This window comes from Canis aureus, chromosome 19, assembly GCF_053574225.1.
Source record: "Canis aureus isolate CA01 chromosome 19, VMU_Caureus_v.1.0, whole genome shotgun sequence".
Lineage (NCBI taxonomy): Eukaryota > Metazoa > Chordata > Mammalia > Carnivora > Canidae > Canis > Canis aureus.
In genome coordinates, this window is record NC_135629.1 from 13,354,034 (window position 1) to 13,377,494 (window position 23,461).

The window sequence follows — 23,461 nt, forward strand, 5'->3', positions numbered from 1 at the left end:
AATACTTTGGGACCCTTATAACGTTTTCTGTAAATGCATTTTGAAATATGAAGTCTGAGACAGGTGTAACCTTGAATATGAATGCCTCTAAGAACTACAGATTTTTCTGTAATAGATATCACTGACCAGAACAGTCTCCTTTTACAAAAGGAGCAGCTCGAGAAGAATGGCCCCCAAGAAGTCAAGGAATTGTCAAGGTCCACGGTTAAAGCTAGAATCAGAAGATACTCAACATTCCCCTTTTAGTCCAAACCTTCTGCTACAGTGTACAGACTACACTCTACCAACCAGAACCTCCATAAAATTCTCTAGTCAACCATAGAGTAAGGTTTGTATGAGTTGTTGTTTACTGTTTTGCTAATGATAAGCAATTGCAACACAATGTCAACTCCATAACAGCACAAATTTATATCTGTTTTGTTCACTGTGGTATCTCTAGCACTGGAATAGTGCCTGGCATCTGCAAGGATTCAGTTAATTGACTTGTTTTATGTGTAAGTGGTCTCTATGTGTAAGACACCAAGATAACACTTCACATCCATGACCTCATTTAATGCTGAAAATATTCTACTATGAACTGAACTGTGTCCTCCACAAAGTTTCTATGTTGAGTCACCCCCATTGCAACTACATGTAGAGGCATGGCCTTTAGGAAGATAATTAAGGTTAAATGGAGTCTAATCTAATAAAACTGATGTCCTTCTAAGAAGCAGCAGTGACAACAGGGAGGCACATAGAGAAAAGGACCAGGTGGACACAGCAAGAAAGCAACGTCTGCAACCAAAAGAAAGAGACTTCAGGAAAAAACAACCCTTTCAGCACCTTAATTGTGGGTCTAGCCTCCTGAACTGTGAGAAAATAAATTATTTCAGCCACCCAGCCCCTGGTATTCCATTCTAGCAGTCCAAACTGACTGACACATATACCATCATATCAACAGAATCTTCATTCCATTTTTTAAATTTTTTATCCCATTTTTTAGATGAAGAATCTGAGAGACTGGGCAATTTCACTAATGTTACCATGGCTGGTTTCTGAGTTTCTAGAAGGTTAGTAGTTAGTCAAAAACAAAGGAGATAAAATTTTAAATAGATTTTGATGTGTGATAAACTCTTATAGGTTCCATCAAGGAAGTACAAAAATAAAGAATAGAAAAGTGTTGTGGATAGCAATAAAATAGCTCTTGGTTTCCCAGTTTTCTTATTCTCCTCAAATTTTAGGCCACACATAATCATGGCCTGTTTTCCTTTCCAAGATGGCAATGTCAAGTTTAGGAATAACACCCACTCATGGCATCTTGAGTGGTGATGGGAGTAACTTTGACAGTCCAGAAAGGATCCTACACACCTAGCAGTACCTAGGGGACAGTACACCATCTTCTGGGTCTCCCCTTTGGATCAGTAACCAAGGAAGAACATGCTTCTTCTCCTCAACCCACCAGCTTCCAACCAAAGCAAATTCCTTAGTGTCAAGTAAGATACTCTATTCCCACTTAAGTTCCCCAGTAAAGAACAGTGTAGATTCTAAGAATTCCTTATACTGAAAGGTATGTATGTTCATGTAAATCCATTTAATTAAAAACATAGCATTCATTTCAAGATTTCAGAAAAATGCCTCACTATTAAAAACTCTAGTCTTTTACATGCAACAAGATGAAATTTTCTTGGATCATCTTCATCCTAAGTCTGGGATCCTCCTTTCAGTTTAAGGTGGAAAAGCCTAACTATGTATCCCACATTTGGGAGGGTGTTGAAGAATGCAAACAAATGCACACAAAAACCCACAGGCAAAACAGCTTGTATGACATAAGCACGATTCATTTTGTCAGCAAGCTGATGCTTGATGAGTATTCAATCATAGTCCAGGACTCAACCAAAGTTATACTCCAAAGTGACCTTTCAACTTGACCATAATATGACCCTTGGAAAAAGACAAAGAGGTGATTTCTCTCAGGAAGTGTTCTTAAGTTTCCCAAGGGTAAGAAGTCAATTCTCAGACTCCACCCATAAATCGGCCTTGTTATAAGTCTGCTACAAAGCCACACAAAGAATCACATACCCCAAAAGTATTCTCTGAAGAACTTGGCAAAGTATAATTCTGAAGGGAAGCAACGAAAACAGAAGCCAGACTTGTATAATAGATGTTCATGAAGTCCAAGTGCTGCAAGAATGCCTTGCAGTAAGGAAGAGAAAGCACAGTTTGAGGAGACCTCCTAAATTACAGGCTTAATATTCTTGCACATGCAAACCAGAGGGGGCAGCACAGTACCACCCAGTCAAAACAATTCACCAAAAGAACATTCTGATAAGGCCTTCCAAGCCACTCTCTTCGAGAAAAAGTTTTAGCCTCCTTACACCTTATGTTATGAACTGGCAAAACATTTTGGCTAAATGTCTACATTCATAGGAAGTGCAAGATCACTATCCTAATAGCCAAAGAATTATATACCAGTTCCTCCTAATAGCATTGAGATTCTCCATTTTCGTCTGAAATAAGGAAATAAATGTCTCTACAGTTTAACATTTTCCCAGATCTTGTATCACACGGCAATATAATTGGCAACCTTGCCTTAGCAATATTGTGCTCAGGGAGAAAAGACATCCATCTTTTCAGTATACTTTTGTAGACCATTTAAAAGTGCAGAACTGAGCTGAAGAGCCACTTAAGGAGAAATCTGAGAGGGGACAGGACTTAAAACTATCATTATGCTGTCTTTCCAAGCTCCTAACTTGCCAAATGGAATATTTGAATCAGAACTAAGGCCCCCATCTGCAAACACATTGTAATCCGTACCTCTCAGGAGACGAAGGCATATTGTTATCATGTAGAGATACATTGTGCTCAATTAATATCAATTTATTCCCCCCTCCCCATAGAATTTAAATTCACCTAACACACTGAAAAGACTTAAGATATTTAGGCTCATAATACATTTTGTTAATATGTAGATAAAGAAACCACAAAAATGTTCTACTGCTCCTATCCAATTCTCCCCTCCTTACGGCTAGCTATCCAATCAGAAACCAGTTTTTTTGTTAATGTAAATCATTTTTGGGAGTTTTTTTTTGTTTGTTTTTGGTAGAGTGAATTGTTTAAGAATACAGCTCAGGAGTTAGAGTGTACAAGTCTACATAAGTCCAATGGATCTTCTGTATTAACCAAAATGTTCTCTAACGGTGTTGTTCAATCTGGGTGGCCATTAGCCGTGTGTGGCTCTTGGGTGTTTGAAGTGTAGCACAGGCATCTGAGGATCTGGTTTTTAAATATTTAAATTAATTTTAATATATATAGCTTCATGAGGCTAGTGTTCATATCAGACAGTGCAGTCCTATGCTCTACTCACTAGCTAAGTGTCTTTAAACATGTAACTTTTAAGTACTTTAGTTTCCTCACCCTTAAAACGGGGATAAAAATAATACCTCAAGGGGATTATGAGGGGATGAAGGATGGTAAACCATGCCTTGGTACAACACCAGAAACTCGGATTCTTCTCCCATAATGTCTTTTTCATTTCTCCCTTCTCTACCTTCCACTATGGTCCCCTCTGTCAAATTCTTAGTAAGCTCACACTATCAAAAAACCCTCTTTGGGGCACCTAGGTGACTCAGTGGTTGAGCATCAGAATATTTGGCTCAGGTCAAGATCCCAGGGTCCTGGAATTGAGTACCACATCAGGCTTCCCTCAGGAAGCCTGCTTCTCCCTCTTCCTATGTCTCTGCCTCTCTCTCTGTATCTCTCACAAATAAATGAAATCTTTTTTTAAAAAACTGCATTTTGAATAAATACCACAGGAAGAAAATCTGGGTAAATATTTGATTACCAAACCAATGTACACCTTAAAAACAAAACCCTCAATCATTTGCTGCTAAACTTCTAAGTCCTGCTCCTGAAACTTCCCAAGTTGGATTTAAACATGTCTTTCCATCTCTTTCAGCTTATGGTTTGCTTGCTCAACTACTTTTCCACCTGTCTCTGAACTGCCCCTTCTCTTATCCTCTTGACTCTCCTATACCCAATTCTCCACCCTTGACTCCCCATCACATCAGCCAGCCCCACCTGGGAGAACTTCACACTTTTTCAGCCATCTGAGCTCCCATCCTCTAAAGCCTCTCTAAAACCCCATTCCAAACTATTTTCTCCCTTTCCATTGAGATGACCCTTTCCTACTTCCCTTAGCCAACAGAGAATTGAGAAAAGAGAAATATGAAGGTAACCAAGACAGAAAATATCTTGAAAGCTCACGTGGGTTACAGTATTAGTAGTGGTTTCTGGCACAGAAGAGATCTTTGATTTCAGGGAGAGTTGTCTACAAAATAAGGCTGCAAATAGCTTTTTGTCATTTGTACTCCCTTTCCAGACATTCTCTAACACTGTAGTTCTCCAACTTTGGAATGCATTCGAATCATCAGGAGTCCTTGGTGAAATGCTCATCTCTGGGCATCACTGCTAAAGAATCTACATTCATGTGTCTGGAGCTACCCAGAAACCCACATTCTAATGAAGACTCAGCCCCTTCTTCACAAGAGCAAAACCACACTGACAAACACTGCAAATGCCTCCTCTTCCCCTCTCAGCCAGGCTTCTGTTCCCTCTATATATGCCAAGGCAACAGGAATAACTACAGCAAAAAGACTTAAATCTCTTGGAAATAACAGACTCTTCCAAATGAGGGTAATTAGATGGAGAGGCTGGAGCAAGACATGATAAGCAGGCACACAAGGCAAAGACTAAAAGTCCTCATAGTAACCAGAGGTCAAAGCACATGGCAAATGGCAAGTCCCAAGATAAGAGGTGGGAATTTCAGTATAAGCAGAAGGGGGTAGGGGGAAGAATTGCTACTATAAAAATTTAACCATGTGTGCAACATCACATTTAATTGCAAAATGTCAATTCTTAGAGGAGAAATTCACCACATTTTAACTCAAAGTATCTAAGCTGAGTCAGATTGAGTAATATGGTCCAAGACTCATCTAATCAGGTCATTTCCTGAGATCAGAGAAAGAGAACAAAGAAGAAAGGGTAATTTCCCAGCCTAAGCTGGGTCCTGCCATAGAAAGCAGATCAGAACATTTGCAGGAAATTGGAGGTGTTAAGAGAGAGAGGATCCTAATAATTATAGCTAGAGTGGCCACACATGCTTAGGCAGATGTTTATACCTGTTGTCCCAGCATCATTATTCATTTTGCCCCTTTCCCTCCCAGAAGTCTTGATTTAGCAAATTACAAAGTCACCCTAATAATAGCTAACACTCAGTGCTAGGCACTGAGCTAGGTGCTCTACTCTTATCATTTAAATCCTGTTATTACACGGGACTGGCATTAATGCTCTTATTACATCCTTCATTGAGCTGAGCAATGCTAGAAGTTATTGGAAGTTAAATTACTTGCCCATGACCACACAGTCAGTAAATGACAAGACTTGAACTCATGTCTGCAGAGGCAGTTCTCTTAATCCAAAATTGGTAAACCACAGGCCACAGACCAAACCCAAACCACTATCTACTTTTTCCACATAGAGTTTTATTAGAAAACAGCTACCCCATTCATTGGCATATTGTCATGGTGCTTTCATACTACAAAGGCAGAGTCAAGGAGTTGCAACAAAGACCTTCCGGATCTCAAAGCTAAAAACATTTACTACCTGGCCCTTTTTGGAAAACAGTTGCTGATCTTAATTCTTCCTATTAGCACAGGAAAGGCACCCAAAGCACAAACTCACAAACTTGACTCTCCTATCAGGGATGGCCCAAGGTCAAGGAGAACATGACAAAAGAGTAAAATAATTTTTTCAGTGTAGATATTTCCAATTTATTTGGAAACGTATTTATTTATTAGGCAGAAGGGGTTTTTCGGGGGTCTTATTACCTTAAGGCTTATAACAGATTGAGCTATCAATAGCTGCAATAAACAGAGCATTCTTGTGACAAAAAAGAAAAAAGATTATTCCAAAAAGCTTATAGTGAGGGCACATCAAGGGACATGGAAACCAGCTGGAAGAGCTCCCACTGGCCAAACGTTAAACAATTTAAGTGACAAAGTAATATTAGATTATAATCCAAAGTATAAATACCTGAAGCACCTGGGTGGCCCAGCTGGTTAAGCGTCTGCCTTCAGCTCAGGTCATAATCCCAGGGTCCTGGGATCAAGTCCCACTTTGGGCTCCCTGCTGAGCAGGGAGTCTGCTCCTCCCTCTGCCCCTCCCCCTTGCTATGATCTCTCTCATGCACTCTCTCTCAAATAAATAAAATCTTTTTTTAATTTTAATTTTTTTAAAGATGTATTTATTTATTCATGAGAGACATAGAGAGGCAGAGACACAGGCAGAGAGAGAAGCAGGCTCCATGCAGGGAGCCCGATGTGAGACTTGATCCAGGATCCCAGGATCATGCCCTGAGCCAAAGGCAAACACTCAACTGCTGAGCCACCCAGGCGTCCCTAAAATCTTTTTTTTTTTTTAAGTATAAATACTTATTAGTCCATAGTGATATAAATAACTGATTAAATAATAGGGTAGAAGAGAACTCCTGTGCAAAGTTCCAAATAATGTATGTAGATATTCCAACCTAAAGGAGGAGAAGCCAAACTCCTCATTCCTTTAGTGTGGCCCACATAGTGACTTCCTCCCAAAGAGTAAAGGATAAAATGGTGTAGGGGGAGTAACTCTGCAACAGAGTAACCTAACAAACATGACCTCAACTAGGTGGTCAAATCTAAAGTGATGAGTCATGTGGATAACCTATGCCCTTGATCTGATGTGATAAGAATGGTACTTTACCTCTGTGGTCTTCCTCCCTAGATCTATAACCCTCCTTAGTCTAATCATGAGGAAAACAGAAGACATATCCCAACCAACAAACACCCTACAAAACACCTGACCAGTTTCCTCAAAACTGTCAAGGTCATCAGAAACAAGAAATGTCTAAGAAATTATCACAGCCAGGACACCTGGGTGACTCAGTGGTCGAGCATCTGCCTTTGGCTCCCGGGGTCCTGTAATTGACTTCCACATCAGGCTCCCCATAGGGAGCCTCCTTCTTCCTCTGCCTGTCTCTGTCTCTCTCTGTGTGTCTGTCATGAAAAAATAAATAAAATCTTGAAAGAAAGAAAAAGAAAGACAGAAAGACAAAGACAGAAAGAAAGAAAAAGAAAGAAAGAAAGAAAGAAAGAAAGAAAGAAAGAAAGAAAGAAAGAAAGAAAGAAAGAAAGAAAGAAAAGAAAAGAAAAGAAAAATTATCACAGCCAAGAGAAGCCTAAGGAGACATGACAACTCAGTGTGACATGGGATCCTGAATAGGATCTCAGGACAGATAAAAGGACATTAGGTCAAAACTAAGGAAATCTAGATAGAGTTTGTTCTTTAGTTTATAATACTTATCAATATTTGTTTACAGAGTATGACAAATATACCATATTAACTAATGTAAGAGGTTAAAGCTGGTGTCAAGTGTATGAGAACTCTACTTCCTGCATGATTTTTCTATAAATCTAAAACTATTCTAAAATTAAATTTATTCAAAAAAATAAGATGACAAAAATAGCACCTACTTTTCCACATTTAAACTCACAGAAGAAAAAAAAACCTCACAGAAGAATCTAATTTGGAAGAGATTTCCTTTCCCTGCACAGTTTACATACTGTAATTCTAATTTTGTCTGGAAGGTGCAAAGCACAGATTTCAAAATGATTCCCACATAAATAATGCAGTTTGTGATTAGTGCCTAAACAGAATAAATTAAACCTAGTATATAGATTACCAAGTTACTCGGAGCAAAATTCTGTAGAAGAAAAACAACACTTGGGATAAAGGAAACATTGCTTAATGAAATCCTAGACAATAGTACTCAGGCTTCAACAGGGTAGATGGTCTACTTTGCTTGGCTTTTGGATGAATACAAATAGGGCTAGTGTCACCCATTGTTCTTTGAAAATTGATTTTCCTTCTCAGGAAATGTCTGCAAGAAAAAAATACATCCAGCTTCAAACCTATATACCTTACTGTCCTCTCACTGCTAGAATGTCTAAGATTTCTCTGCAGATTGCTGGCAAAGGCCATTGGACACATGCTACACCAAGAGGATACGTGATCCAGCTCCTACCTCTGTCTCAGCCACACCACCTTCTATTTCATAAATAGGCTCGATTAGCTTAACATGCTCTTTTCATTTTTTATATCACTGAATATAATTGTACCCAATTGTTTGTGTCATTATCCATAGAAGGCCCATCAGCCATCATCAGCTAAAAGCCTTGAGAGAGAACCATGTCTATTTTGCTCACTTCCATATTCTGAGGATTCTATGTACCCAAGTCCTGTCATGTAGTAGGCTCTCGATAAATATTTGTTGAATGAATGGATTTATCAATTGTAGGTTAGCTCAAGTCTACAGAAAACCCCCTAATTTCAAATCCATGCACTTCCTTCAGCAGTTTATTTAATATATTTGTGAGGAACATCAAATTCTCATTAGCTTCATTTGTGCTAAATCAGTGTTCTAAGTTCAAACTACTCAGTAAAGGAAGATAGATTAGCATTAGCTTCATGTTCAAAGTGTCAGAGGAAAAATATAGAAAGCAAAGAGTTATACGTGAGCTTCCAACCACATTATCGATTTCTATTAACATACTTACTTGTCTGGAGGCTAATTTCTCCTGGGCCTTAGCTACTTTTTTTAGACTATGTCACTGCAAGTCTGTGCTAATTCACATAGCTCTTTAAGCCATGATCTTATGTTTTAAATATTTACCTCCCAAATAACACCATGTCCAGCTTAGAAATGTTCATAATTTATAGAAAATTTAGATTCAGGGACACCTGGGTGGCTCAACAGTTCAGCGTCTGCTTTCAGTTCAGGGCATGATCCAGGGTTCTGCCGGGATGGAGTCCCATATCGGGCTCCTGAGCCTGTTTCTCCTCCCTCAGCCTATGTCTCTGCCTCTCTGTGTATCTCTCATGAATAAATAAATAAAATCTTTATTAAAAAAAAATAGAAAATTTAGATTCAGTGTATTGCCATGGAAAGAGTATGCAACCAAGACTCAGAGGACCTTACTGAAGTCTTAGCTTAACCCATTTTACCAATTTCTTTTAACAGACTCAACTCTAGGCACACAGTGCAGTTGTAGGCAAATCATTTACACTATCTTAACCTCATTTCTAAATTAAGACAGAGAGATTAGGTCAAATATAGAATAAATATATACAGCCACCATCCTGCCTACTCAAAAGTCCATAAAATAATATTAAAGTTATTAAAATAAATTTGTAGCATTCCACATTGTTTGGGTAGTATTTGCTGGATAAGAAATTGTGCATTGAAGCTCTTGGTGAGACAGAAATTCCAGGACTTCCTAAATGTGAAAGGCATGTAGAGGATCAATTCTAAAGGGATCCAAACCCAGAGAAAACTACAGATGACAATGCAATTTGCAAGAAGGCCACTAGAAAGTCTATGTGTTTCAGAAGAAATCTAAATCCAGCTAGAGATAATGAATAGGTGATTAATACAAGGAGGTGTTCATTTCACCAAGATGGCTGAGGGAGAAAGGAATGAAGATGGTAAATGACAACTCATATTTTACTGTGTATATTTAGGGGTTTATCTTGATTACAAAGAATATATTTAAGAGTTTATTTTGCATGTAAATAACACTGAAATAAACATATTAATAGAATTAAGGGATAATTCATCCCAGCTCTAACTTCCTTTTCTTCTAAAGGTAGAACCACAAGAAAAGTATAAGCAAATTTCCCAGAGCTACTGAACCCATCACCTGGAAAAGAGCAGATGAAGGGACAGTTTTTAGGAATGTTACAAAATATCACATTTTATAATCAGAGTAACAGACTCTTGGTTTCTCCAGATGCAACACACATCTATGTTATTGCTTCTTGAAGATCCCCCTTAAAATCTGAGCAGAATAATATGAAGACTTGCCTCTCCTGCTGTGAGTTTAAGTAAAGTCAGTACAGGTCATGAGAATTTTCCAAGGACAGAGTTGGTACAGGGCAAAGCATGAAAACATTTCTTGGTTTTCCTCCCATTTTGAAGCCCTGCTTTCCAAAGGCTGCCTATATCCGTTCAGACAAACCTCATTTCAATTAATCTCTTTCTCTGATTACAGGTTATCCCACTCTGTGGCTCTCAGATTACATAGCAGGAGGACACCAGAAAAATAAAGCTGGCATGTGGTTAGAAAAGTAAAAACTATAGAGGAGGCAGGTAGCAGAGTTATTACCCCCACAGTATGAATTTATCCACTGAATATCAAAAGGTCACTTCTCCTAATCTAAATTCGCCAGAGCATTACACAACTCCCATCCACTACTGAACCATTTCAAACTTAAACCCTAGAATAGGCTGCAAAAAAGGCTGAATATAAACTGTCTCCAGATGTCTTAAGTTGCTCTTAAAGGGTAAGAGAAATCAAGAGTTAAGTCTGGGACAATTGGTACCTTGCCCCTTTTACCTTTATACCATGGCTATCCCTCTATTTCTATAATATGGCAAGTCTCCTGGGAAATCAAAACTAAAAGGCAAGATTATGAATATAAAATATATCTCCATGCTATAGTGATAGACCAAAGAGACGGGCAGGAAATGAGGTTGAGGCTTTAGTGTCTGGGACAGAACAGAAGTTGAAATGCAAGGTAAGCAAAGAAAAGGGTTTGAAAAGGACAAAGAGAAAGAGGAATTTATTACATCTTTACCAAGTTGCTGTGGAGGAGGGGAGACTCTCAGACTCAAATAAAACCCACCTTTAGTGATGCTACACACTCAATGTTGGCTTAGGCAATACAAACAAGAGGTCTTTGACTTATCCCTCCTGACTTAGACACCCTCCTAAACAATAAGACTTAGGATATGATTTTACCCCACATTAGATTGACCATTGGATGTGCCGCTCATGGAATTCTGTCCTGTGTACTTTGTCCAAATAGATCCAAAATTCTGAGCCCAAGTATCATGCTTCTGTGCATAGCTCCTACCAAAGACATGAGCTCACATTGTATGTACATATGTGCACACATATGTACATGAAACAAAATCATAATTACTGACTCCCCGTTCTATTCCTTGTTCTGAGTAGGCACATTCTTTCCAAGCAAAGGTAAGGGGAGGGAAAAACACTAACAGTCCTCTGAGGTTTCACAAACCCCCCTAACCTCCTCCAGGAATCAGAAGTATGTTCACCTTTTCTCACTCTGTTTCCTTAAATAGCCACAATGCCAATAAGTAGAACAGGAAGACAGAGCCTGCCATGTGATTTATTACCTGTGCCAACTCAAGTAGAGTTGATAGGTCAAGGAAGAAATTAGCAATATCCTAGGGTTTAAAACAACAGCCTCCACACACCCCTTTTGTTTATAACTCAATTTCCTACAGAGCTCATTTTGCATTACTTACTCCCCACCAGAGCTTTCCCACAAGGCGGAGCCAATCTAAGGATGTCTGACACCCCTTATAATTACAATTTCCTCATTTGGGCATCGTCTCTCTTATTATAATGTCATTATCATAATATGGTGTTTTCACTGACAGGGCAGCTAGCAGCAGAGTGACAGCTCTGACAAAAACCATTAACTCTGCTTAGTCACATGCCTGCTTAGTTCACGTCCTTCCTGACCCTCTCATGGCTGATTCCAGGCTACATCTTTCTCTCTTGCCTAGTCCCTGCTTTTCCACTCCCAGTGGCTGACCGATAAAGTGGCTCCTGAATTTGCTTATTTATGCTAATTTTTATGCCTACCATCTCTTTGATTCCTTCCCTCCACACAAGAGATTCCCCTAGAGGCATGTTTTCCTTTTTTTTTTTTAAGATTTTATTTATTTATTCATAAAAGACACAGAGAGAGAGGCAGAGACACAGGCAGAGGGAGAAGCAGGCTCCATGCAGGGAGCCCGATGCAGGACTTGATCCTAGAACCATGGGATCACAACCTGAGCTGAAGGCAGACGCTCAACCATTGAGCCACCCAGGTGTTCCTGTAGGCAATATTTTCTATTAAATAATAAGGAACAATACTATATTAGGATAACTAGAATTTATTAAGCATTTCTTTGTTTCTGACACCATGCTAGATGGCACATAGGATTTCCTTATACTACTGAATCTCTGTAACTATCTTATGAGAGGGATCCATTACTGTCTGCATTTGACAAAAGACAAGCTCAGAATGATCACTTTTCCAGCATCTGCCTGACTCCAACACCAGAGCTGTTAACCAATCCTCCACTGCCCACAGCAACTATAGGACCAGCATTCTGTATCAGGAAAAGGTCTGTACTATGGACTGCATGTTTATATTCCCACCCCACCCCCATACTCTTACACTGAAACTAACCCCCAGTGGGGAAAGTGTTTGGAGATGGGCCTATGGGAGGTTAGGTGATGAAGACGGGGCCCTGATAAAGGGATTAGTGCCCTTCTAAGAAGAGACCCCAAAGAACTTGTTGCTTTCTTTCTCTGTGCTTTCCAGCATGTAAGGGCACAGCAAGAAAATAGCAATCTATAAACCAGGAAGAGGGCCCTCACCAGGAACCTCATCAATTAACACTTTGCTCTTGGACGTCCCAGCCTCCAGAACTGTGAAAAATAAGTGTTTGCTGTTTAAGTTATCCAGTCTATGGCATGTTTCTTAAAGCAGCCCAAACTAATGGTTTGCCTCCCTCTATTTTCCTCTTAGTTTGATGACAAAGATGCTACAATGCCAAAAGCAGCAGCAGCAGCAGCCGCCGCCGCCGCCACCCAAACTAAGACAATATATGTAGAACTGATTTAACGTTAATGCCCTAGGAAGACTGTTTGTATAAACCTATACAGATCTGAAAATGATCTTATTTGTATCCTAACTTACAGTTGTAAAAATTTAGCCACCACAGGCTAAGATGGGCAGGAAAATTATGATATATAGGAGGATTTCAAGAATTATTTCTTAGTTCATTTAGGCATATAAAGCTTCCAGGTGAGGTAGCTCATGATCCACAATTTCTTTCTGAGATTCTTAATAATTTTTTCCTTCCTAACAGGATTGGCTTTATTTATGGGCCCGTGGTACCTACTAATATTCACAGATGGGCACAGCATGGCTTCCAATACACAAGGCCAACAATTCTCCCCATTTTAACACCTAACATTCTACCATTTGCAGTTCTTTTGGGCTGTGTCCTTTTGCTAGATCCTCTTTAAAATATAAATAAATATATAAATTTATTCACTGGGAAAATAATACTAAGCTACTGATAGCTTACTGTGAATTACTACTACAAATGCTTCCTGGCCAAAATGAACTAGAACAAAAGGACAAAGAAGAGTCAATTCCTGGGGAAGAGAGAAGAGCCTTGAAATGCAGGAGGCTGCCCAAAGAGGATGGCAGATAATTCAAGCCAAACTCCCCCTGTTATGTTGGCCCAGAACAGTCCTGCTGTCTGTCATGAAATAGCTCAGCAGTGTTGTGTAGGAGGTGGTATCATTTATTGAAAGAATATTGGTCATAATCCTAGCCATTGGGGCCTACTTAGCCCCAGTGTATTAAGTCCAAAAAATAAAGTTGAAAGATTACACATGCTATGTTTGATCAGTTCCAATTGGCCAAGTGAGAGCCCCAACTGTAATAAACTTGACTTAAAGGTAGAAGTATTCAAGTATCATTTTTATTGAATCAAAGAGATCAGCTGCTTTTATCCTAATTAAAATTATACATCCTTTATTCATAAAACTTCAGTAACAATTTGAATTGCCAAAGTCTTTAATCCTGAAATTATTTGCCTTTCAGAATTGACAAGTAGTTATATTAAAAATGCCACCTGTCTTATCCAGTAGAGGTTGAGTGCAGCTCATTTAACCTGAATCTTTTACTAAATACATGGAGTATTTTATAACTTTAAAAGAATGGAGACTATGTAGAGAAATGTTTTTATTCTTCTTACCTCCTTAGTATCAGTTTATTTTTTTAAGAGGTATCTCAAGAGCCATATTTTACTAAATTATTTTTTAGTGTAATGTTCAAAAATACTAGATACCCAAAGGGCTCAGAAAACCAAGCATGTTCTTTCCTGTTCCAGAGCTGAAATCCATCAACACCAAAGCTATCAATATTGTTGAATTACAGTCATCAGAACTAAAATTTTAAGTCAAACAAACATCAATAAGCTCTGCCAGCCAGGACAGTTCAATCTTTAAAAACTCAACAATTTAAATTTTTCCTTAAAAAGAAATAATAATTCTGGGCAACCCATCATATCTTAATGAGAACCAGAATCGTATCTTTTAAAATAACACTCTTTTTAAGTTGTTTAAAAGATTTATTTTGGGGGGCGGAGAGTGAGAAGCATGTACCTGAGAAGGTGAAAGGGCAGAGAGAGAGCGGGGAGGTGCAGACTCACTGCTGATCAGGGAGCCCTCCGTGATCTCGATCTCAGAACAGGGGCCTCGATCTCAGAACATGGAGATCATGAACTGAGTCAAAATCAAGAGACCTCGGCCTAACTTACTGAGCAAAGCAGTAACTCTTGATTATCCTATAATTTAGGGAGAGGAGCCAACTGAAATGGTATCTGAAAAAATACATTGAAATACTATCCAAAAATAAGGAATAACTATTGTAAATTTCAAAGTAAGCTCTTTCACTTTTCTAAATATCCAATTACAATGTCTGAAATGCCTCAATTTCATTGCACAGTAGGCTTCTATGCATTCTACAATCATGCAAGATCATCAGCATATATTCAGCTATCTCTGGAAAATATTTCTAGGTATTAACATATTTCCTGAACCTGTACTGGAATCTCCTATACTTTCTGATCTAATTATCTTACTTCATTAAAATCTGAACTATCAGAAATAGGACTGAAAAGTCTAAGTAGAGGCCATAAAGCTTTAAGAAAAAAATATGTAAAGAAGCCAGAAAATAGCTAACATTTATTAAGCGATCATTTGGTTCTGAGCTCTTAACATAAAATTAAGCCCTTTAATCCTCACAATCACTCTACCAGGTAAGTATATTTATTCTCAAATAAAGATAAGACAACAGAGTTCACATAGCTAGTTAGTGGACATAGGCAAGTTATTAAAAGATAAGACAGGAATACCAAGCAATGCTACCTGTACAGAAGGCTTCTCCATCTCCCTTATCCATGGTTCTGCTTTCCGTGGTTTTAGTTGCCCAAGGTCAACCGTGATCTGGAAGCAGATGAACCTCCTTCTGAGGTACCATCAGACAATCATTAGTCACCTAATGCTACATCACTCAACTCACCTCACCTCACCTCACCTCACCATGTAGGCATTTTATCATCTCATATCATCACAAGAAAATTACAGGTGAGTACAGAATACTAAGATATTTTGGGAACTTTTTTCCTTTTTTCTAAGTTTTTATTTAAATTCTAGTTAGTTAACATACATTGTAATATTAGTATTATTACATTAATAATATTCAAGTTACAATTTCGTGATTTAACATTTACATACAATTCCCAATGCTCATGACAAGTGTACTTCTTTTTTTTTTTTTTTTTTTTATTAATGATAGTCACAGAGAGAGAGAGAGAGAGAGGCAGAGACATAGGCAGAGGGAGAAGCAGGCTCCATGTACCGGGAGCCTGATGTGGGATTCGATCCCGGGTCTCCAGGATCACACCCTGGGCCAAAGGCAGGCGTCAAACCGCTGCGCCACCCAGGGATCCCGACAAGTGTACTTCTTAATCCCCATCACCTATTTAACTCATGCCCCTACCCATCTCCCCTCTGGTAACTATATGTTTTCTATAGTTAAGAGTCTGTTTCTTGGTTTGCCTCTCTCTTATTTTCCCCCTACAATCCTTTGTTTCTTAAATTCCACTATGAGCGAAATCATATGGTATTTATCTTTCTACGACTTATTTCACTTAGTATAATACTCTCTAGCTCCATTTGCATCGAGAATGGCAAGTTTTCATCTTTATGGCTGAGTAATATTCCATTGTGTATGTATGTAATATATATGTGATAAAGATGTGTGTATATGTATATGTAATATACATAATATATAATTACATATATATACACACATATATATATAATAATTACATACACACACACACACCCTATGACTCACCAATTGTGCTACTAGGTATTTACCCAAAGAATACAGAATACTAAAATGTTTTGAAAAAGAGAGACCACATTCACATACATTTATTACAGTATATTGTTTTATTTTTTAAACCATATTACCAGTTATTGTCATTAATCTTTTACTGTGCATAATCTATAAATTAAACTTTATAATAGGTATGGATGTGTAGGAAAAAACATAGTATATATAGATTTCGGTACTATCCACTATATCAGGTATCCAGTAGGGATCTTGGAACATGTTCTCTATGGAAAAGAGAGACGACTGTATTTGCAATCAAGAAAGACAACCATATTTGCCCCTTGGTTCTTCTGTCAACACTGACTTCAGGCCCTCAAAAATATGGGGCTCACTATTATACTCTTCCATAATAAGACTAAGTCGTAGAATGGCACTATTTCCTGTTGAAACCAGTAGAAAGAATATAACTTTGTAACATCTTGGATGGGACAAACATCTCTGAACTGAAGACAGACAGGATGTTTTACCTAAAACATAAACTTCCACTGAATCTTAAACTAAAGAATCAGAAAATAAGCATCAAACATCCTTAATAATTAGAGGTGACAGATCTGATGCAGATTAAGTATTCAGAGAATTTAATAATGTATTACATGAGCTGTCTTGTTTTATTCTGAGATGGCTAAGACGAAGTAATAGAGATCAGGTTTAACTTCCACCTTAAACAAGTAGAACAATGAACAAAATCTATGAAACATCTTTTAGACACTGGATAATGAGAAATGCAGAACTGTGATCCCTGAGAGAAGGGAAACAAATGAGGTCATCCTAATGATTGTCCAGCTTTCCAACTAGAGGCAGACTCCTGACCACAGAGCAGGTATGGAGTTCAGGGCAGGGGCTGGGAGGGTCCCAAACATGGAAGTCTCACTGAATTGAGGAAATAAAGATTGGAGTTCAGGGTATTTCAAGGGGCTAGAGGTTACAGGGAAGAGATCTAGAGAGGAGAGTAGTTACAAACAAACAGAGCTTCTAAGTCTACATTGAGATAACCTGGACTCTCTACAGAACATGCATATGTGTAGAGTGAAACTTCAGGAGATAAAGCAAAGAGTAACCAGGGATCTATGAGATGAATGTCTTCCAGGTTTGCACAGATCTGGGTATCTTTTAAACTCCCAACAGCCAATGGGGAGAATCCCCAATGACCATTTGGAGAATTCAGAAGGGGCCCCCAAAAAGACCCCAAAGCAGTGAAAAATCGAAGTAAAACTAACTCCAAAAGTAGTGGAACTAAAGTATTCCTAAAGTAAAGGCTACATTCTCTCTGGCCTAACAAAGCTTTACAGTAAGACTGGAAAAGATTAAGCTGATCCGGGGGCAACTTAATTGTCTCCCAGAATAAAGCCCAACACTCTAAAGGAAGACAACAAAATCCCTACTCTCAACAAATCAAATATACAGTGCCCGCATTCAATTAAAAATTACTAGACAGTCAAGAAGTAGGAAAATGTGACCCACAAATTATTCAATAGAAACAGCAAGAAAACTATAGACTACATTAGAATATAAGCATCTGAAAACAGCTATTACATAGCTAATATTACATAATATTACATATTATTCCTAGTTCTGCTCTTAAATACTTTAGTATTTAAGAAAGACATGAACATAGTGAGAAGAGAAATGAAAAATACTTTTAAAAATACTCAAAACTTCTTGAGTTAAAAATATATTATCAAAAGAAAAATTCACTGATTAACATTTGTAACAAAGATGATATTGCTAAAGAAACGTAAGATTGAAGCTACATACAATGCAATAGAAACTATCCATAAATGAAGCACCAAGAAAAAAAAGAAAAGACTGAAAAAAATGAACAGCATCAGTAAACTGGGATGGTATCAAGCAGTTTTACATATGGATAATTGGAGTCCCAGAATTGACAGAGAGCAGAAATAATATTTAAAGCAATGATGGTCAACTTGAAATTTTATACCCAATTAAGTTATCTTTTAAAAATTAAGGTAAGGTACAGTCTTTTAAAGACACACAAAAACTGAGAGAATTTACAATGAGCAGTCTTACACTCCAAACACTGTTAAAGTGGAAGGTAAGTAAAATTATACCAGATAGAAACTTGAATCTACACAATGAAATGAAGAGTGCTGGAGATGGTAAATTTTCAAATAAATGTAACATGAATATGTGTTTCTGTTGCTCATATATGTAAAGAAGGAATGAGAGCTAGAGACTTCCTTATTTTGTGAGGAGAGGACCAACAGAAGTTTCTTTTTTATTAATTTTTTATTTTAATTCTAGTATAGTTAACATGCACAGTTACATTAGTTTCAGGTATATAATATAGTGATTCAACAATTCTATACATTATTCAGTGCTCATCATGATAGTGTACTCTTTAATTCCTATCACCTACTTCACCCATCCCCATAGCCACTTCCCTTCTGGTAACCATCTGTTATTCTCTATAGTGAAGAAAGAACTTTCTTTTTTTTAAGATTTTATTTATTTATTCATAAGAGACACAGAGAGAGAAAGGGGCAGAGACATAGGCAGAGGGAGAAGCAGGCTCCATGTAGGGAGCCCAATGCAGGACTTGATCCCCAGACTGGGATCATGCCCTGGGCTAAAGGCAGGCGCTCAACCACTGAGCCATCCAGGCGTCCCAGAAGTTTCTTTAAAAAAAAAAAAAAAAAATCACATTGAAATATAAAGGCAAGTTATATGCATGCAAATGGTAATTATTTTTTCCCAGCTTTGAGATATATTTGACATATAAGATTGCCTAAGTTTAAGGTGTACAATATGTTGATTTGATACACTTATATATATTGTAAAATGATTACCATTCAGTGTTAGCTGACAACTGTGTCATGTCACATAATTACCATTTCTTTTTTGGGATAACACTTAAGATTTCCTCTCTTAGCAACTTCCAAATATACAATATAGTATTGTTATCTAAAATCACAATGTCATACATTCCATACCCCAGAACTTACTCATCTTCTAACTGGAAGCTCATTCCATTTAACCAAAATCTTCCCTCTTCCTTCATCCTCCAGCTTCTGATAGTTACTATTCTACTCTCTGTTTCTATTAGTTCAGTTGTGTTAGATTCCACATATAATTGAGAGCACATTTGCCTTTCTCTGTTTGACTTATTTCACTTAGCCTAATATCCTCGAGTACCATCCATTATATCACAAATGGCAAAATAATGTTCTTACCTATGGCTGATTATATTCCATTATATTCATCTTATTTATCCATTTTTATTGGTAATATGTTAGTTTGTTAGATGTATCATAATAAAACACCACCAAAAAGGCAGCTGAAAACCACACAATTTTTTTCCTTTCACAATTCTGGAAGATAGAAGTCTGAAATCAAGGTGTTGGCAAGTCTTAACTCCAACTGAAACTTAGAGAGATAATTCTTCCTTGCTTCTTCTAGCTTCTGGGGCCTGAAGCTATCCTTTGGCTTATAGATAAATTATTCCTAGTTCTGCTCTTTGTCACTAGACTATCTCTCCTCTTGTGTCTCTTTCCGCTTTTTATAATGATACCCGTCATATCACATATCACATTTACCTCATCTTAATTATATCTGTAATCATCCTATTTTCAAATAAGCTCACATTTTGTGGGACTGGGGGCTTAGAACATGTATTTTAAGGGTACACAATTCAATCCCTAAGAGCACTCCACTGCCCAGGAAAGACTGATTCATTGACAGTGTGGCCAGTCTCAGTTCTCAGGTAGACAGTGTGACCCGAAACCCTCATCCTAAATCACATGGTCATGGAGTAGTGAGGCCCTACTCCAGAACTAGCAAGTGTGGCCAGTGCCTGCCCTAAATAAAGACACTCCTACCAGATATAACAGAGATTACTTACCAAACACAAGGACAAAGGCCAAGACTCTCTTTGGAGAAGGCCAAATTCTTTATTATACAAAGTTCAAAATGTTTGACACTGATCTTTCTTAAAGCACTAAATAAAAAGGTAAAAGACCCAGTTTTTTCAGGCTCCCTGCATGGAGCCTGTTTCTCCCTCTGCCTGTGTCTCTGCCTCTCTCTCTCTCTCTCTCTCTCATGAATAAATAAATTTTTAAAAAATTTTTTAAAAAAAGAAAAGCAGAAAAAAATTAGGGCAGCACGGGTGGCTCAGCAGTGTAGTGCCACATTTAGCCCAGGGCATGATCCTGGAGACCCGGGATTGAGTCCCACATCGGGCTCCCTGCATGGAGCCTGCTTCTTCCTCTGCCTGTGTCTCTGCCTCTCTTTCTCCGTCTCCCATGAATAAATAAAGAAAGAAAAAGAAAAAGAAAAAGAAAATCAGACCCAACTTTTTTGGAAAACCATGAATAGACAGTGGAAACATAGCAATTGCTTGCCAACTTCTTCAATCAAGCCAAAAAATTAAAAATTAAAAAAAAATTAGTGAATCTATGGTCAAAGCTTTTAACAGAATTTAATTTCTAGAATTAATTAGAATTTCATTGTTTATAAGTGCCAAGAAGACAGCAGTGAAGTCAGAGTGGAAAAGACAATTATTAATGCATACTCTGAGAAATGTTTTAGGAATTACTTCAACATTCATGATACAAAATAACTTTTTAAAAATCCTCTTATACCCTGTTTCGACAAATATCAGTAACACAAGTTGGTATGGGACCCTGAGAGACCATCTTGATCTCTATATTCTCCTCAATATCCCTGAAAATTAAAGGCTACTCTGAATTGGAGATATAATCTCCTTATTAAAAGGAAGTGGGGGGGATCCCTGGGTGGCGCAGCGGTTTGGCACCTGCCTTTGGCTCAGGGCACGGTCCTGGATACGCGGGATCGAATCCCACGTCGGGCTCCCGGTGCATGGAGCCTGCTTCTCCCTCTGCCTATGTCTCTGCCTCTCTCTCTCTCTCTCTCTTAATCTGTGTGTGACTATCGTAAATAAAAAAAAAAAAAAAAAAAAAAAGGAAGTGGGGGCAGCCCTGGTGGCTCAGTGCTTTAGCACTGCCTGCAGCCCAGGGTGTGATCCCGGGGACCTGGGATTGAGTCCCACATCGGGATCCCCACATGGAGCCTGCTTCTCCCTCTGCCTGTGTCTGCCTCACACTCTCTCTCTCTCATGAATAAATAAATAAAATCTTTAAAAAAAAAAAAAAGAAGAAATGCTTAATTTAAAAAATAAATAAAAGGAAGGGGAAGCGTGTTGATGTTAGCACTTATGACTGGGTCCCAAGTAAAATCAGAAAATTGGTAAAGAATTTTTTAAATTTTTAAATTTTAAGAAACTTTCTTAAAAGAAAAGTACCCTCAGTATTTGGGTTCCAAAACAAGTAATTGCCTATTTGAAAGAAATCTGCATAGAATTTTCCTTAAAAATTAGGAATATGTTAAATTTACATGAGGACAACCATATTCTAGATGAATCCACAGAAATTGAGTTCAAGAGACCACTCTTCACCTTCCCCATTTAATTCCAGCAATGCAAATCTGATGAGAAAAATAATTTTCCATAAATTAGGTTTAGGGTTTTCCTTGGAACATTGAATGAATCCAAAAAATATCCAAATTTTCTATTCTGCCCGGTTCCCACAGCCTGAACCTGAGTTCTCTGAATATCAGACCACCCCTATCTAGCCTTTAGTTAACAAGCACTGCCATTCTCTACTATCAACTTATGTGAGAAGAACACAAGGGTAACATTAAATGAGTATTACTTGCTTCTAGATCACCAAATTTGGGGATCTCAAACCACAAGCAAACTGAAAAAGTGAGAAGAGTAAAGAAAAGAGAAAAATTAAAAGTTTGGATTGGTCTTTAACATGCTTCCCTTACTGGATGCTAAAATGCCCTGCACCCAACCATTTTATTTTCATCTCTCAGGTAACAAGGGGTCACTCCCTTCAAGTACCTTCCCTGATTTATGTATTAAACTCCAACTCAACAGCAGCCTGAGTTCTCATCCTCCCTGCAGTAGCCTTTTATAGGGCTCACATGGCTGCACTGTTACTGTCTGTTTTCTTATCTCTTCATCAGATTCCAAACTAGGTAAGCACAAGACCTGTCTAACGTCATCCCCAGGTTAAGGATTTGTGTGGATCTTCAATACCTAATACAGTGTTTGGCACATAGTACTTGTTTTAGTCCATTCAGGCTGCTAGAACAGAATACCATAGACTGGGTGGCTTATAAACAGAAATACGTAATAGTTGAGGTGACTGGGAGGTCCATGATCAAGGCACCAGAAGATTCAGTGTCTGGTGAGAGCCTACTTACTGGTTCATAGACAGCCATCTTCTCACAGGGCTGAAGGGACAAGAGAGCTCCCTGGGTCTTTTTTATAAAGACAATATCATTCGTGATGGCTCCACCTTTAGGACATAACTATCCCCCAAATGCCCCATCTCCTAATACCATCACACCGTGGGTTGAGATTTCAACATATGAATTTTGAGAGACTCAAATATTCAATCAACTGCAATACTCAAGGTATTTTTTTTTTAGAATGGAAAGGTATAGCAGGAAAGAAGTGGGACAGAATGGCAGAGCAAAGCATGGCAAGCAGTAGAGTGGAATGAGAGAACTAGAATCCCACAGATATCCCTCTTAGTGATCTAACTCCCTAAACATAGTTTGTCTAACTCCCTAAACGTATGAAGATTGCCATGGGCCAAAAAGAAGTTGCATCAGATCCAGCTAACAACAGGTAAGACAGCTTATTACATGACCCTTGAAGTAATGATGTAATCAACCAGGCAATATGGGAAAAAGACAAGTTCAACAACAGTATTTCTCTTGCCAGTGATGGTTAACTGTTAGCATGACCATGATAACAAGCAATACAGTAGTGCCTTTGGTTTACTCACAATTATTTTCTTTACATCACAAGCATATCGCAGACCCTTTCATACTATCTACATACTTCCCAAAGATGCATCCCCGAGTATCTCCTGCATTTTCTCCTTCAGCTTGTCATACAATCTAGATGGAGAGTCATTCACACATTCTCCAATTATTTATTGAGTTCCTATGATGTTAGATGTCTCTTGTTATTTTGAGAGACAAACTATTCAGAGCACAAGCTCTGGAGTTGGAGAAATGGATTTAAATGCTGGTTCCAGCACCAACTAGCACCTAGCACTGAGGGTCCCTCAGGCAGTTGTTGAACCTTTCTGCACCTCAGTTTTCTCACTTATAAACTAAGACTAAAAATATCTACTTCATGGGCAGGGTTACCATACACAGTTGGGTGTATTGTGCAGTTTTGTTCACGGACATAAGGGAAATAAATAAATGAAATGCCAAGTGCCTAACTCAAAATTAGCACTCTCAAGTGTTAGCTGATATTATGCTA

General features: G+C 38.2%; 1 long non-coding RNA gene across 20 annotated transcripts in view; it reads right to left on the reverse strand.

Moving 5' to 3' along the window:
• The window catches only part of LOC144289656 (uncharacterized), a 469,344-nt gene that overhangs the window by 387,692 nt on the left and 58,191 nt on the right, over positions 1 to 23,461 (reverse strand). For 19 of the 20 annotated variants that reach the window (XR_013357504.1, XR_013357505.1, XR_013357497.1 and 16 more), the window contains one exon: positions 15,102 to 15,179. The exons of the other annotated variant lie outside the window; for it this stretch is intronic. This is a non-coding gene — a long non-coding RNA (uncharacterized LOC144289656). The remainder of the gene's footprint in view (positions 1 to 15,101; positions 15,180 to 23,461) is intronic. 20 annotated transcript variants of the gene reach the window in all.